Genomic DNA, 14,529 nt, shown 5'->3' with positions numbered 1-14,529 from the left:
ATATTAGCGCGTCCGAAAAATATTGACCGGTCAATATTTTTTTGATATTGACCGGCTAGGAATAATATGTAGAGAACATTCCCTCTATTTCAAATAATCGCCTCTGATTTGTTGATTCGTAAACGATGACGTAAATAACTCTTCGCGACTCCAAAACAAGGTGACGTCATAATAGACAGTCAGTCAAGGCAAGTAAACAACGGACGCGCAATGCGACGGTTTGCTATCATAACGGATATAAGGATTTACTGTGAAGTAAAATCAGGTAGAACAACTGTATGTTAATTCACCATTGACCGTTTGATGCTGAGGATATTTTGGAAATGAACTTTGCACAAATTTGAATTCGTGAATTCTTTGTTGAGCTGAGAAAATTACGGCGATCTGTTTTCAATTACTTTCTTAAATTTTGGTTTGTTTCTTCATATAACAAAACAAATGTTGACTGTGTTTTCGGGCAACATTGATTATATTAGCCCCCTTGGGGCGAAAATATTGCCCTCCGCTTCGCGTCGGGCAATATTTTGTCCCTCGGGGGCTAATATAATCAATGTTGCCCTCAACCCCAGTCAATATTTGTATAATATTATACATACATATTGTATCATATGATACAATAATATATCATATAAACCAATATCATATTATACAATATCGTATGATACGATAATATATAATATTACAATATCATTTAATACAGTTTTCCGTGATATAATTGTAAATTACAGAAACCAATATCATATTATACAATATCGTATGATACAATATAATATTGTATCATAATATACAAAACTATACAAAACAATATCATGATACAATATAATATCATAAAATATCAAAAAAATTGATACAATATCATATCGTATCACATAACTTTTTACAATATAACATATGATATTATATTGTATCATATTAAACAAAAGTGTTTCATATCATACAATACTTTATCATAGGAATCATGTTATATCATTTAACAACCTCATCTTTCTATCAAGCAGGTTTAAGTGAGGTAGGAGATTTCTTTAACATCCTTGATAATGGAGATCAGGCTCTGCATCTGAAGCAACCTCTGCGTTTCATTTATAATATAGTTAAATCAACTATGCAAGCTATCATCTATAAAACATGTGACCTGTTCCAAAAAAAACTTAACCTCATCCAGCATCCAAAACCTATGGCTCAGATTCAGCATTCAAGCCTGTCAGGTGCATCAGTATACATAAGACGCATCTCCATGCAAGTTTGGTGAAGTTCAGACCAGTAATAACTAAGATATCATCATTAGAGGGCACTAGCAATTAAAACTTAACCTGCTCCAGCATCCGCAACCTATGGCTCAGATTCAACATCCATGCCTGTCAGGTGCATCTGTATCATAAGACACACCATCCATTCAAGTTTGGTGAAGTTAGGACCTGTAATAACTAAGATATATTTTTTAGCATCCTTGATAATGGAGATCAATGCATCTGAAGCTTCCTCTGTGATTCATTCATATTACAGTTTAGTCAACTATGCAAGTTTGAAATAGTACTATCATTTATTAAACATGTGACCTGTTCCAAAAAACTTAACCATATCCAGCATCTGAAACCTATGGCTCAGACTCAGCATTCAGGCCTGTCAGGTGCATCAGTATCATAAGACGCACCATCCATGGAAGTCTGGTGAAGTTAGGACAAGCAATAACTAAGATATAATCATCAGAGGGCACCTGTTTCAAAAACTTTAACCAGCTCTGAAAACCTTAACCTCCTCCAGCATCCGAAACCTATGGCTCAGATTCAGCATTCAAGCCTGTCTGGTGCATCAGTATCATAAGACGCACCATCCATAGAAGTCTGGTGAAGTACGGACCAGCAGTAACTTAGATATTGCTATCAAAGGGCACCTGCAACAAAAACTTTAACCTGCTCCAAAAACCTTAACCTCCTCCAGCATCTGAAACCTATAGCTCAGATTCAGCACTCAAGCCTGTCTGGTGCATCAGTATCATAAGACACACCATCCATGCAAGTTTGGTGAAGTACGGACCTGCAGTAACTTAGATATTGCTATCAAAGGGCACCTGCAACAAAAACTTTAACCTGCTCCAACAACCTTAACCTCCTCCAGCATCTGAAATTTAGGACTCAGATTCAGCATCCAAGTCTTTCAAGTCCATACGTAGGTCCAGATGCATCATCCATGCAAGTTTGGTGAAGATAGGACAAGTAATAGCTTAGATACAGGACATGCAACAAAAACTTTAACCAGGTCCGGACGCCGACGCCGACGCCGACACCGACGCCGACGCCGAGGGTATAGCATAAGCTCCCCCTGACTTCGTCTCGGTGAGCTAAAAATTAAGTTAAAGGAATTGTACGGCCGAATTTTGTACCTGCTGAATATTTAAAATTTATAAAGTCATATTTAAAATATGTAAAGCTCGAAAGAACGTGTAGTAAAAGAAATGACTTAGTAAGATTCTCCAACGATTGGTGCATTATGGTAGTAACAAGATTAGTAATTTATCTTCATCTAGAAAGTAAATAAAAATGTAATTAAATGTTGCTTACACAAACGAACAAACATATCATGTTGTCTGTCATATATTTTCTATTTATATATATATTAACTCATTTCATGAATTTTATACGATTATTTCACAAACATTTTAAAACTGTAGAATCATCCTCCGTTTTCCTGGTGGTTTATTTTTGTTGCATATGTTATACTTTGTGTACGTATGAGCCACGTGGCTCTACTGGTCAATGAAATACATGTGTGTGTGTGTGTGTGTGTGTGTGTGTGTGTGTGTGTGTGTGTGTGTGTGTGTATATATATATATATATATATATATATATATATATATATATATATATATATATATATATATATATATATATATATATCAGGCTTGGGGTAATGCTAAATGTAATGGTAATGCATTGCAATGCATTACATGTTTTCAAAGTAATGCTAGTAATGTGTAATGCCTCAAAATTAGCATTACAAGTAATGCTAATGTAATGCATTACTTTCTAAAATCTAGTGTAATGCTGGCATTACATGGCATTACTTTGCATTACTATGCATATTAATGCATGTTCACTTTAAAAATGTGATGAATAAATGAATAGTTGAAATTGAATTTGATTAAATTTATTTTTAAAGAAGAAAGAAATAATTCTAATTGAGAAAAAAATGTTTTAATTGTACATGTTTTATCAAAAAAGGTTTTTAAAATTCATTTTTGAATTGTTTATATTACTAAAGATAACAGCACAATTTCATAACATTTTTAAGAGTGTTGTTATTAAGAGTTTTTAATCATTTAAACAATTTACTCCAATTAGTTTGCACTTCAATAAGAAATGTGTCAACAACACACTATGCCCCCCGGATAATCTAAGTACCAAAACAATCTATTGTTATAAGAAGTGCTAAACACCCCAATCCCCTTCCCTTCGCTATGTCACAATAGAATAGGAGACAGACATGCACCTTTAAAAGCAAAATGAATGCACTGTCCATCCATGATGAAAATCAATATCACTTCCATTATTATAACCTATTTGAAAATAATCTTACTTATTTTCTCTCTCTTTCTCCCCCCCCTCTCTCTCTCTCTCTCTCTCTCTCTCTCTCTCTCTCTCTCTGTCTCTCTCTCTCTATCTCTCTCTCTTGTATATTTAAAATTTCACTGTACATTAGTTTGGACTGATAGAAAATACAAGATTTATGTATTTCATTTATTATTGCACTTAATATATCCTAAGATAAAGATCGTCAAACAGTATTTTCCAGTCCAAGCATTGACTGCTCCTGCAAAACATTTAATTTAGTATAAACCGGAAGGTGGATGCATTTAAAAGATGAACCCTTTGAAACTTCGATCATTAATTAAGTGCAACAGCAATCTTTTGTCTTAAAGTGTCCTCCGTAAAAAGAAATGCGAATAAAATATATTAAGAAATTAGCTGGGAAAAATCATCTGTTTATAAATTAATAAAATTAAGTGTCCAAAATTATAAAGATTTGTGTAATCTGGGGATATATCTATATTTAGCTTTTAAAAACCGCAACATTATTTCATAAATTGTTTTTTGTTACGCATGTTATCCTGTGTCTCTATTTCATATCTGATATTGTATCATGCCAAATGTCTATAAATACCATTTTACTTATGTAATATGTTGTTCATATTGCCACAATATGATTATATATTGAGCAAATAAAGAATGACTCTGTTTATTCATTGAATTTGAACCTGATACTGAGCATGAAGCTGTAGATATGTTAGAGAATGTTGTATATTTATAACATTTGCATAAACTCTTTATTAGCTTTACTTAAAAAAAAAGTTATGGTAATGGTAATGCATTACTTTACTCATGTAATGGTAATGTAATGCATTACTTCAAGAAAATCAAGTAATGGTAATGGTAATTCAATGCCCAAATTCATGAAGTAATGGTAATGTAATGCATTACTTTACAATGTAATTCGCCCCAAGCCTGATATATATATATATATATATATATATATATATATATATATATATATATATATATATATATATATATATATATATATATATATATATATATACATATATATATATATATAATCATATGTATATATATATATTGGATGCATAGACGTGAAGTCATTCCGCCCTAACGGCATGAACAAATTAAGTCACTTCACCAAAATGAACATCAACTAAATTCTGATTTTTTTTCTTAGCAATATCACCATCTTTTTAGTTCCATGTACAAACTATCATTCACGTTAATTATTCTACTTATTAGCTCGTTCCTTAATTGGTTTAATTTGTACGGGTTCTTTTTGTTTTCTTTTTATTTTTTGTTATTCTTAATTGGTTTTTATCTATTTTATTATCTTTATTTAACCCCCATTAGTTTGTACACTCTTGTGTTTATATTTATGTAGTCATTTACAGAGCCTGTCTTCCCTACAAACCTTCATTACGAATTATCTTACTAGTACATGTACAACTTAACTAACAGCAACCCCCAATTAGGAAATTAAATCGTTCGCGTTATCTTTCAGCACTTCTACAGAGACCGTCCGCTGCGTCGGACGGGATTTTTCTTTCTCGGGCTTGAAATCTTTAATACTATATAAATAGTGCCTGTTTGGGAGGGTAACAGTTGAAATTGACACCCCGAGAAAACCATTGTCAACCGACGCGAAGCGGAGGTTGACAATGGTTTTCGAGGGGTGTCAATTTCAACTGTTATCCTGCCTGTTTGGGAGGGTAACAGTTGAAATTGACACCCCGAGAAAACCATTGTCAACCGACGCGAAGCGGAGGTTGACAATGGTTTTCGAGGGGTGTCAATTTCAACTGTTATCCTCCCAAACAGGCACTATTTATTTTGTTATACTGAATGTCTTTTTAAAAAATTTTAAGAAAATTTTACTGCTTTTATATAGGAATAACGTGAATTCTACAGCAAACCGTACGCGCATAATTTTCGCGCATGTAACATTTTTTAATGTTACCCGTTGCCAAGTGCGTTGCTAACGCTGAGGGTAATAGTAAATATTATTAACTGCGTCTTAACCAATCAGATTTCAGTATTTAACATGAAAGTATAACAAAAACATGTAGTTGCCACGTTCCGATCCGGTGTTTTATATATTATTTAGTATTTATATATTATTAAGTTTTTGTTTAGTGTAGTTTTGTAGATGTTTTTCTTCTTTCAAATGTAGTTTATATTTTGTTGTCCTGAAGAAGAGACGGGTTGTCCCGAAAATTTGACAATATTTTAATTTATTGTTCGTGTCGTTGGTTATTTTTATATCTCAGCTTATAACCGTGTATCTTTTATATATATATATATATATATATATATATATATATATATATATATATATATATATATATATATATATATATATATATATATATATATATATATATAATTCTCTTTATCTCTTCTAAATATCATTTTTTATATTACGTATTGAATGTATTTGTCACACACACAAGACAAGAAATATGATCAATAACTTTATTTTGTTAATTATTGCATTTTTTTTTTATTAATGCGGCATAGGCCTACTCAGGTTTCTAAATTATATTTATCAGGAAATGAAAAGCGCAAAATAGAAGTCTTAGAAATATATTATAATAGCATTGCACATTATTAGAAATATAAAAGCAACGCACAAATATTGATAGATGCTATATATACATTTATATAAACATGATACCAAACAAAAATCTTCATTTCTTTATCATCATCATTGTCATGATCATACAAAAATAAATGTAGCATATGCTTTTATGTTTTTGAGGCTTTTTATCTAAATAAAATGGTTAGCTTGAATTGAACTTGTTTGCCATTTTGGCGGGGATCTTGCGAGTATGAGTGACTGTTGGTATGAGTTCAGGGCAGCCTATAGGTTCCCTGTGATTTGTTGACAGATCCCCAGGATCTCCCAAGACATGTCTCTTAGTTGTTAAGAAGAACGTATATCCTGAATTCTCCGTCTGGTAGCAGTTTGTATACCATTGTGGGGATCTTGCCTAAGTGACTGTTGGTATGAGTACAGGGCAGCCTGGAGGTTTCCTGCTTTCTGTTCACAGATCCCCAGGATCTCCCAGGAAATGTCGCTGTAGTAAACTAACTGGCTCTGATCATGGTGGACGGTAATCTTTAACTCATCTAGAGCTGTTTGTGCTCTCATTTTGTCAACATGTCTGGAGCTCAAAAACTCTAACATGTGTAACAATATGAAGGGTGATACAATCAAAAATGGCAAACTTGTTTCTCTACTCTGTTGTTCGGGTACTAACTCATCAATGTAACGTATGCCACATTCAATTTTGATATGTAGTGCAACCGTCTTTTTCATCTTTTTAGACCAGGACTGTCCCCCTACAGCTTTAGTGTACCTTTCTTCGTCTACATTCAAGTCTTTTATTATATATCGCTGTGCTAGCTTGACCTTTGTCTTCTTAATTACAGATAAAGCTTTGCTGAATCTAGAGGTTTTGTAATAATACATGGCAATGAACAACATGTCAGAAACAAACCCAAACTTTGTTGCTAATTTCAACAGGCTGCAGCATATTTTGTCCGCATAATAAACCTGTTTGTTGGATTCTGTGTTACTGTACAAGTTTTGAAGCGTAAAAGCTGTAGACTGAATGATAGAAGACGTACATTTCTGTAACACGAGAATTTCATATTTTGTAAGAGGCGATTGTATCAACTGTGCCACTGTGTTTAAGGCATAATAGCAGTGCTGTAGATCTGATAGGTGTAGTGAATCATTTCTGTGTATCTCATAAAACAAATTCACATCAAACTCAGCTTCAGGGATCAAATTATGTTCATCGGAACATACCGTAAGTCTAGAATTACGGGGGTTACCAGTGATATAGGTTATAAATGGGTGCCTTTGTAGCAGGCATTCTATACCCTTCTCATACATTCCATACAGTTGCTTGAATAAATTTTTTTGTGCAGCACCATGAATGTTGGTCAAAAACAAGTTATTTTGTGGGATAAAAAAATTAGGACAAGTTCCATCATATATACATTTAAGAAGGAGTTTAAAACACATCCAGAAACCGGCCAGGAGATGTTGTGGACACCAATCATGCTGTGTATTTTTTTGAATCGCCCAAAACATGACTGTTTTTATGTGATAGGAACTCAAAAGTTCATCTTCATCCTTTAATCCTTTATTAATTGTTTTCTTCAAGAACAATTTCAGCAAACCATAGGTCAAGAACTGTGTGTGATTCATTGAGTTCACAAGCTGGAGTTCAGCCAGAGAGAAAGAAATTCTCCATTCATCGTCTGAATGCTTTCCGAGTTTGTGGCCTATTGCTACAACATGGCATCCATTTTTTATAATTTTGTTGACCACCTCGGACGAAGGCCATGAGTGACTTCTGTCTTTCCATATGGAGGCAGAGGGAGGCCAAAAAGCACTGAAGAAAGCATAGGCTTCGTCGTATTTAAATGTTCCTTCAAGTACCCCACTTCTACATGGTCCGTGCGATTTGGAGTTTGGATAAGAAAAGGGACGTACTACCTCTCTGTACTTAGAACTTGATATACAAATTACCCCGTTGCTCTTTAAAACCGTTGCGTCAAATACATTATCACTAGCGACCGTGTATAGTAACATAAGTAAAGTGTATCCTGGTGGACTCTCAGAACTGTCACAGAGAAGCAACCCCAGTCTGATTTTGTTGTAAAACTTAGACTGTGAGAAGTCCCAGATCACTCGGACGTTATCTTCCCAATGCATCATGTCAAAATCTGACCCAGTTAATCTGAATCCTTCTCGTTGACTACCATTCTGCATAGATTTACTTTGATTACGGTGTGTTACTCCATTTACCAATTTTTCTGCAATGTCAACCATGGCTCTTCTGTAAGCCACCTGTTGTTGGGTTCCTATTTTGTGACACAACCCAGCATACAATGACAAACACCTTTCCTGGTCGGCATACATTTTCTGCAGATGAAAAAATGTAAATTATTTTCAAAGGTTTCTTTTCTACATTATACTGAATGCAATAGAGGTTCCGATAACAATTTTAATCATAAAGCTCCTACTATTTTTAGCCCACTTAGAAACCTTTAGATAAGAATGGCGACAAAAGTTTCGATTAGAATTTGAACCTTAAAATCGTACTATTTATAGCACACTGAAAAACCCTTCGATTAAAAAGTAAGACAAAATTCACATTTCATTCAACTTATATCAAAATAGCTAAACAAAAAGTTAAAGTCCTGGTTGAAAATCATTTACATATATACAAATATTAATCTAAATGTAAATTGAGTGAACCCGTTTGATAATTTAAGAGGTTGTTACATGCATGCTAATTTATAAGTACTTAGAAGGAAACAAAAAAGCAAAAAATGGAATCGTTGCTTACAAAAATATTAATGAGATATTGATGAAGCTACAACCAACCTCAGCTCCAAAATGAGAAGACATTACGTCTAAATTAATTCCAGGGTCAGATCACAGCTGGTTTAGAGTAATAGTAGATCCATTAGACTCAATTGGCGTCTACTTTTCATATCAATATCAATAAACTTCTCAGGGGCTCGTTTCATAAAGGGTCGTACGTCCAGACTTAGCGCTGCGCCAGTGTAAATACGGGACTAGTTCGAATATTTGCGTTTCATTAAAGGGCGCATCTTTACGTCCGACTAAAGTTAAGCCAAAATTTTACGTCCACTCATAGGTAGGCGTAAGTTCGGACGTAAACATAAGTAAGCATATGTATTATGAAACGACGATTGTATTTTATCACTAATGCGATATTGACACGTATTGTCACATTCAGATACTGAGAAAGAAGGATTTATACTTTTAATACTTTTAATCTAATTTGATTGCCACGAGAGTTTCTCCGGAATAAATGTACATGTGATCACGGGGGTTTCTCCTGAATAAATGTGCAAGAGAGAGAGAGAGAGAGAGAGAGAGAGAGAGAGAGAGAGAGAGATCATAATTTATGTAAAAAAAAAACGTGCCCTAATTTTAATTTTACGTGTTGCATTTTATAAACTTATATAATATTTTTTCTAAACCATTTTTTTTTCTTTTTTACAACATTTACCATGAACAACTTTACGTCACATTTAGTCAAAACTTTACCTTTTAAAAATCGTTCATTAAAATTGCTTCCCGAGAAAATAGCTAATATTTTTTGTAATTTATATATGAACAGTATATTTTTATAACCGACGATGTAAGTACCTGTAGATGCATTAATATTGATGCAAGTAATACCGAAAATCGAAGCCGATTAAACTCACAGATACTTATGCACAATTATAAACTTAATTTGTGATTTTCTCTTTAGAGTGAAGATATGATATTGATACATGGTTTTTAACTACAAGAATGATGACACATTAGAGTTTAGACAACTCTGCAACTCAGACTGATTTGATAAATATAAATTAATATTTTTAAATACTGGATACAGAAAGTTTAACTATCATAATACATGTATATGTATCAAATACATTATACTGCGCTAAAATACATAACATTGCGAAATGATTGAAAACAAAAACCATTTATTTTGTTTTATAACCCCTAAAATTCATTTCAATTGAAATGCGAAATGACAAAGAGCGACAAAGGTCAGAAAATTGGATGTAAACATCAATATGACAACTTATATATTTACATCCACCCAGTAAATTCAAAATTTTCAATATGATAAAAGTAATTAAATAACATACACTGTATATTTTGGACTACCTAATTACTAAAAAATGATATATTGATTATTCTATTGAGCACATTACACAAGACATGTACTTCAACCAAGATAATACCAAGTAAGCCCGCTTTAAAATAAACATGTTTTATACGGATAAGTCATTTAAGATTTACATGTGTATTTAACACAAAATAATACTTCTTGCGCTAGTATTTAAAAAAAATCATATACTCTTCACGATTTTTGGGGTTTCCCTTTAATGTTTTATCTATTTGTATAATTATGTATCAGGCAGGTTGCATCGTTTTTGAAAGGGGGGGGGGGGCAGACTCCCCCCGCTGCTACGTGCCTGTGTGTTTTTTGTCCGTAAATTGTTGAAGGATAAGGAATTTTATTTAAAATTTTTATTCCTTGTGTGAACCAAGAATTAATCAAATTTTAAATATTTTTTACATAAAAATTATTACAATTGCTAGTTCCTCTAAAATCGATCGTATTTTCACATGCTACATACACCTAAACATAACAGAGTATTAGAAACAATTGTATGCATGTGCAGTGCTGCGATGTCAAGGACTTATGATAAAGCTATAGTCTAAAGTTTACGCCTCCATTTACGCCGCTTTATGAAATGCAAAATACGCCCAACTAAGTTTCGGTGTAAGTCCTCGGACTAGACTAAAGTTAGGCCCAGAATTTAGGCCTCTTTATGAAACGAGCCCCTAGTTTTTAGTAGAGCCCGTGTATGGTGGCATAGATCTGCCACCACTTGTCAGATGATTATGTCGACTTGTCAGATCTTAATGTCAACTTCTCAGATAATTATGTGGACTTGTCAGTTCTTTAAGTCGACTTGTTACTTATCCACGTGTTTAAAAATTTAACACTATAACCTTCCCACGCCCAATTTGTGCCATCAAGTTGAAATAATATTTTCTGACAAGTCGACATAAGGATCTGACAAGTTGACATTAGCATCATTTAAGTCGACATAAATATTTGACAAGTCGACATAATAATCTGACAAGTCGACACAATTATTTAACAAGTCGACATAATTTTTTGACAAGACAACATAACATCTGACAAGTCAACATCATTATCTGGCTTATAACATGAATGATAAATTTCTTTAAACTAGTGGCCATATCATTTTTTCTGTCAGATAATTATGTTAACTTGTCAGATTCTTATGTCGACTTGTCAGATATTATGATGACAAGTTAATGGCAGTTAGTGGCACTAGCACGCTTTAACAACAAAATATTGAGTTTCTAGTCAATATGGTTATTTTCTGACAAGTCAACATAAAGATCTGACAAGTTGACATAAATATCTGACAAGTCGACATAATCATCTGACAAGTCGACATAACTATCTGACAAGTGGTGGCAGATCTATGCCACCATACCCGTGATACACACAACGGGGTGTTTAAATCTAAACAAAATGGAGTCATTCCCGTTCGTTATAATCCAACAGCTAGCTGATCAGTCTCAGTTTTTTTGTTGTATTAAACGAATCTCAGGTGATTACACTTCGCCTTCTATTTATGTAAAGTTTTATGAAAAGGGGGGTATTTATACGACCTCGTAAAACATTCGATGTTGTTTTTCAGCGCTTATCGAGAAGTTATGATTTGGGCAGCTAAGATACCCGGTTAATGTTTTTGTAAAATTGAGAGCTGTATTTGAAGGTTAATGAATTTGCGTTACTAAAATTCATGAAATAATTATTATTGATAATAACTACATACTATTCACTTAGAGTGGTTACACGCCACAGTTCTGGGTCCCGTTTCTCAAAAAGGCCTACGTCCAGGCGTAAGCTTGGTCCGAACTAAATCAGGGACTAAACCTCAAAACCAGACTAAGTTGCGTTTCACAAAAAGGCGGAAACTTAGTCGGGTCTAAATTTGGGTTTAAATCTACGCCTGTTAATGGGTAGGTGTAAGTCCTTAGTCTGTGCACAAAAATGGCGAGTGTTTTGTTTCTATGGCAAAATATACAGAGAATTTTATTTTTTGCTTTGTTTTATGTGTTATTAAAGAAAACATTCACATTTATTTAAATATTTGTACATGTACATATAACTTTAAAAAATACCTATTGTTCGATAACTGTTTCTATTTCTAAATAAATTAAGATTAAATCAATTTGATAAAAAATGGGCTCACCTTAATAAACGTATGTAATATACATTACTACTCGTAATGAAATTTACCTAAAGTGTGAAGAATCAAAGATGGGTATACCCCGATAAATGATATACACACAATATTTAAAAAGATGCTTTATTTCTAAATTAAACATGTATTCCCCAACAAGATAGATGTATATAAGTTCGAATAGATTATTGATTTTTTTTAATCAATACTCAGTAAGCATGAACTAGAATTTAATGTTTCTAATCAAATTTGAACATGTGAAACGAAACTGATTTCAAAATTATGAATAGGAGCAACTCAAAACGTTAACATTTGTAATTTGTCCTTGTGTGTGTTTGTTTGTTCTTTCCCTCTACATGTATTACTGAAAACTTTACAACACGTATGCATTCTCATTTTTATTTTTTTACTCCTAGTATCTTTACAAGACCGTATGAAAGCTACTTGTATTATGGCATGTTTATGAACTCGCATTTAGATATAATCAATTTTTGTTTGTTAAAATATTACTTAAAAATATGTTTTAGAAGCGTGCAGAGTGTGCATCAATTTTAGATCTGTTGACAAGCGTTTGTCAAGGTTATGGAATATTATAAAATTTCACATGCACACCTTGAATTTTTGGAAATGAAATTCATTAATCTTATTAATTCTAGGATGAAGTGATCAATTGCGTTCATATTTAACATCGATCGTAATTCTTTTAAAATAGGTATGGGGCACATGTACTATCAATGATTTTCGTGCATATTCATATGCATTGTTTATTTGTACTCATTTGATTAAATTGATCTTTAATTACTTGAATTCATGATAGTTTTGTTTCATCATATTTAAGATGTACGTATATCAAGGGATTTTTTTATTTCGAAGTTGTCGACTTGCAATACAAAAGCGTTGTTTTAGCAGTTTTACAACAGTGTGCATTATTTACAAATTTAACTAGCTTGCATTTGTCATACTTATTATATAAACAATTGTATACATCCCCACCCCAATAACCCAAAGCAGATAGGGAATAAAGTAAAACTCACATGCACTTGTTAAAACCGCAAAGATGCAAAATGTCTTATCCGAAAGGGGATATGGGATTTTTTTAGATGCCTTTTCCATTAAACTTGTAAAAACCTTTTATTTATAAAACTTTCTTTAAATAGGAAGGGTGTTCTTAGATAACTGCTTTTAAATTTTTATTTTAATCAAGATACTGAATACGGGGTTATTTTGGTCCCGTGTAATTTCCGTCCTTCTACACTTGCAAACAGTTTCACTCTGACGTGACTTCGCCCAGTCACAGCTGTTAATTACTTTATATTAGATATTGAAAATCAACATAAATTCGCCCGCTGACAACGAGGATAAAATGATTGAAAATTAAACAGGGCGAATTATTCCCTGTTTATGGTGTATATTACTTTCAACCCCCCCCCCCCCCCCCCCCCCACAAAACAAAACAATCGATCGATTAAACCAAAAAACAGGAAAGGGAGTTGGGGAGACCCCGGCCTCAAATGTTGATAATTCCTGTATTGTTAATTGTTGACTATTAATATCTTTCAAAACTATTATCATTTGAATCGCAGAAAATCAAGAATCGTTTCCATGTCATTGTCTACATTCTTTCAATATTGGAACAGATGATGGACAAGGTTCATGTAATATTATTTATACAGTAGATATTTTCGATTTCAGTTGGTTGCTGTTATACTCATGGCCATATCATTTTCTATAAATAATATAGTGAATTGATAAAAAAGAATCAAGCCTTATCCCAGCATCTGAAAATGTCTAAAGATCTACAGTGTCTATGAAGCATACTTCTCATTCTGCAGACGTATTGGGGCATATCCACTGTACCTTGTCCCTGTATTTTATAAATATTTGAAGTTTACACTAACATTGAAGTTAATTTCTATGTATTGTTTTGTTCAATTAATATGCAAGATTGTGCCTCAATATCATCTACAATGCATTTAATTGTCATATATTTGGTTTCTGAAACATCTTATATATGCCGCTTTCATATACATATACTTCCAGAAACAAATTTTACCTAACAAAATTTTTTTTTCTCCAAAATCGTGAAATCCTAATCCGGGGCGGGGGGGGGGGGGGATATCTATAGTTCAAA

At 33.1% G+C, this 14,529-nt stretch overlaps 1 protein-coding gene across 1 annotated transcript in view; it reads right to left on the bottom strand.

The window, feature by feature from the left end:
• The window catches only part of LOC105342590 (DET1- and DDB1-associated protein 1), a 46,956-nt gene extending 37,387 nt beyond the window's left edge, over positions 1 to 9,569 (bottom strand). Inside the window, exon 1 of the mRNA XM_066088758.1 lies at positions 9,565 to 9,569. The gene's annotated coding sequence lies outside the window, so the exon portion shown is untranslated. The remainder of the gene's footprint in view (positions 1 to 9,564) is intronic.
• Between the last annotated feature and the right edge of the window lie 4,960 nt (positions 9,570 to 14,529).

The sequence above is a fragment of the Magallana gigas genome, chromosome 6, assembly GCF_963853765.1.
Source record: "Magallana gigas chromosome 6, xbMagGiga1.1, whole genome shotgun sequence".
NCBI lineage: Eukaryota > Metazoa > Mollusca > Bivalvia > Ostreida > Ostreidae > Magallana > Magallana gigas.
This window is presented reverse-complemented; position numbering and strand designations above follow the sequence as displayed.